Here is a 4348-nt window from a genome sequence, read left to right as displayed (position 1 = left end):
CAATTGATAATGAAGGGCGCTGTTATAAAATAGGAATGACGTCACATATGGCGCATGTCATTGGTGGAAGTCAATCGTTTGATTTAGTGCGGCGAGACTGGGCGAATTACACGGAAGATTCACGGTTTACCGATGATTCCTCTCCGGAGCTTCGCCCACTCATCATCATTCACCCCGTGGATATGCGGTGTTTTTTTTTTTTTCATAAAAGTAGACGTGGCTACCTACTACGACTACTACTACTACTACTACTACTACATACTACAGAGGAGGGACAGACCCACACCCTAAGGAGCTTCGCCCCTAAAATTATTATGACAGGAGACTTTATCTTGCTTTCCATTTAATTCGGACGACAACCTTGCTTCAGGTTGCCTAGATCATCCAGTTCATGACCGAATGGTGGCCTGCGACCTCGTGCAGTTTGTGCATAACACCGCATAGGGGAATGTGGTGATGGGGGCTCAACGTTATGTTTGCATTCGTGGTAACCCTCATTTAAGTGTTCGTGGTCTGCGCAATGTATTGCGGCATAGCGAACATGTGCCTGCCCAGCAATACGGCATGACGCGGGAACACGTACCGCCTCGCCCACTTTACCATTATTATAGGATTTCGCTGGCTCCGCGATCGGCCGATTTTTCATTTACTACATCCTGGACCGGCTCATTCTACTACTGCACTTCGCTCAGAATCGGGCCATTTACCTTTAAACTCTATCCAAGACAGCCCAACTTTACGTGGAAAGAAACTGACTGAGCAGAAGCGGCAAACACGCGAGGAAGAGAAAGTGAGTTTAGGCAATATGAAAGTAATTGTGATCATGAAGGCGTATGTTTGTCGCAGCAAGGATAATTGCGTACTTTTTTTTCGTTTAACGCGCAATTCTCCAGAGAATGACAGCCGGCCATCGGCAAAGCTTTAGAAGCTTTACGAATCGCAATATACGGAGCTCTTGGAATATATCCTTCCGTTTTGAGCTATTGTTAAGAAAACAAGGTCGAGGAATTTCTCTTGACTTCGAATTTTTTTTCACAGCGAAGCTCTTATAGGCTAGGTTCCAGGAGATCGCGTCCTGCCACGGAAGTAGATAGATAGAGGGGAAGTAGATCAACAATTTTCGGCTACATGTGCGTGGCGGTTTCCCGCCAGCTGTGCCTTAGCATAGATGTCAAAATGTATGATGGATGGTTCATGGTTATACCCCTCGCCACCGCCAATGCCTCTTTCACAAGTGTCGCGATACTCGGTGGTGGCACGTCCCACCAATCCGTGGGCACCTTTGTCTCGTGACGTAGAGATCGTGCTAGCGCTGTTATCAGCGAGTTGCCTTTTGGACTCGGTATGGGACGGACGCTCGTTTAACCACATCTTCCAGGGTCCTGACGTCAGGATCCTGACGATGCCGTGCGGTGCCGCGGCTATGAACGCTGTGGCACATACGCTAGTCTATGACGATGGGGCTGACTTGGCGCAGCAAACACATTTTTGGCCATCGCGCCGGGCTAAAATAAGACGCCGGTGTCCTTCCTCTTTGACTAACATGCCGAAGACTCTCAATATAGTCAATAACGATAATCTCTAATTTCACTATAGCAATATTTACTACAGAGTGTTCAATATTAGGCTTTAAGGTTTGCTTAAAATGAGGCACTGGGAGGCAAGCGATGACCACCTGTGCAAATAAATTATGTTGCCAGGGGGACACAAAGTGAGGTGATAATTATCACGGTCAGCAGCTGAATTAACTGACATTGAATAATTAACTTTTTATTGACTGCCGTAAGTGTGCATGCTTGTATTGAAAAGTTAGAGGCAGTCGTGTTTCTACACAGTATCAGTTGGAAGAATTCGTCTAGCGTTTCTGTGCTCCGACATATCCGACTCCAAATTTTAATTGTCGTTCTCATGATTACGCATGCAAGAGAGTGAGGATCGGTGCAAAGCTCCTCCCTGATGTGACGCGGCTATTGCGTGCGGCGTTCAGCCTGACAAACGGGCGGAGGCATAGGCAAAGATCTGGAATGTACCAAAGATCCTAAGTAACTGGAACGCCAATGCATTTCTCTGCAAAGTTCGGGAATTGATATCTCGAAATTGGTGTCATGCTGAGAATTAGTGCAAAAATGGACCCGCCTTGCAAACTCCACGGCTACAATTTGTTAATTGCAATATGGCTCATACGGTTAAAACCAAATTAGTGAATTTTTGTTAATTAGTCGATTATGCATTTCAATTTTTTGTGCCGGTAATGTCTGCCTTTTCGAGTAGAGCAGCTCATGAATTAGGATTGTGCTATCTGCCACAGGCAACCTTTAAAACTCTTTAAACTTGCTCACTGGAATATCCGGTATTCCACAAGGTGTCCCGACATGCAGCAATTGTATTTAGCAGTTGCATGCTGCATGTAAGTGGACCTGGTTAACTCAAACAGGCTAGGTGACTGTTTGCAATCACCCCATTCCGAAGGGGATGCGAATAAACTATCATCACCTTCAGCAACAACAGCAATGTACCGAACCGCGGGTCAAGGGATGTGATAAGTGCACCACGCAGTCTGAATACCTTTGTTTACTCCTTGCTAGGTACGTGCCGCGGCCGAAGAAACTAATCGTAGCGCAACGCGCTGATTAGCTTCTTGGCAACATCGGGCAACATCGGAAACAACTCGGCAACATCGGGCTCAGCAAACCATTGTACAAAGAGCAGCGCACACCGCAGCTCGCCTCTCGACGCCGGGCGGACAGTTCAGATTGTTCTCGTAAAAATGACGTGAAAAGACTTCGCCGCGAAGACTCTGAACTGCGTGGTGCCGAAAATAGAGCTCCTATACGCTGTGGCTTAGTTGCGTGTGCCGCGGAGGCCAGTGACACTAATGTCTATTAGTGCGTGAACCCCTATACCGACAAGGACGTGTCGACAGCCCGTCGTGTACATTTTGTGGCTCCTGTGAGACACTTGAACATCTCATTTTACAGTGTCCCGCATTTGTTACACAGCGCGCATTGCTAATTAAAGAATATAGAATTATTGGACTGCAATGTGCGACCCTTGACAATTGCCTGTTTCCAAGGGCACAACTGCATGACGTGACCAGGCCCATCGAGTCCTGTTAAAATTTCTGAAGAATACTGAATTGGCCTCCCGTTTATAGACATTATTTGTGTTTTTTTTTTGTTCTGTCTGTTTCTCCGCCATTTCTTTATTTCCTCTCTTCTTACTGCTATTTTCATTATCTCTATTCTCTCCTTCTGAAAAAGTAGGCAGGCGTTGTGCCCCTCTCTGTGGCAGTCATCAGCTTGCTCGCTCCCTATGGCCTTCGTGTCCTTGTGCGTATATGTATAAAAACCAAATGATAATAGTAATACTAATAAAAATAATAATAATTATAATACTAACGATATTAATGATACTACTAATAATAATGTTGGTATGATACCGTGTATTTGAATGTGCCAACATGAATGGTAGAGGTGCTTCTAAGACGTTATTAGATGTACCAGCTAGTTCGGCTAGAAGCAGGAAGCATTAAATGTATTTTCTTTATGTCCTGATGAAATAATTTCGTCTTCTTTATATTAAAAGCGAAATGAGGCCATGTCTATTAGTTATAACTGAGGAATATTGTCAAGTGTTTCACTTAATTGAAGGCTTCTTGAACATTCTGAAACACTGGCTTTCAGCCTGTTCAGAGGTGTTTGAAGAAACCCTTACAAAGATTCTCCTACTGAACTAGCAAATAATTGTGGTACCAATATTTCACTTGAAAATAGTTGGCACAACTTCATTCGTGATTTGTGCCCCAAGTTTTTGGTGCTTACATCAACACAAGCATGCGGTGGTTGGTTGCGAGTATTCTTTATTTCGTTCGGGAAAATGTTGTATGCGGTTGTTATTAGCTGTTTCAAAGTGACATAAAAGAATTCTACGTCATGCTAATTTTTCATTTTGGTCAAAGTGTAGAAAGAAATGTGGTAATGGGATGCGAAAGCTCACAGCTTCTGGCTTAGTTATAAAGTTTCCAGCAATAAGGTACCGTTGTAATCAGCGTAGCTGTCTAGATCTACCATGTGAGCATTCATATTTCGTAATAATATCACCTGACCTGATTCTATGAACTGAAGTATTTCCGTTCTAGTCATCATCATCATCCTCACCCTATTTTATGTCTGTTTCAGGAGCCACGGCTCCCCCACACCCCAATGATCTCCAATTACCCTGTCGTGCGCTAATAGATTTCAACTTGCGCAGTGCAAATTTCCTAATATCATCTCCCCACCTAATTTTCTGCCGTTCTCGACTGCGCTTCCCTTCTCTTGGCACTCATTCTGTGGATTTAAAGGTCCAT

The sequence above is a fragment of the Dermacentor silvarum genome, chromosome 5, assembly GCF_013339745.2.
Source record: "Dermacentor silvarum isolate Dsil-2018 chromosome 5, BIME_Dsil_1.4, whole genome shotgun sequence".
Taxonomy (NCBI): Eukaryota; Metazoa; Arthropoda; class Arachnida; order Ixodida; family Ixodidae; genus Dermacentor; species Dermacentor silvarum.
This window is presented reverse-complemented; position numbering follows the sequence as displayed.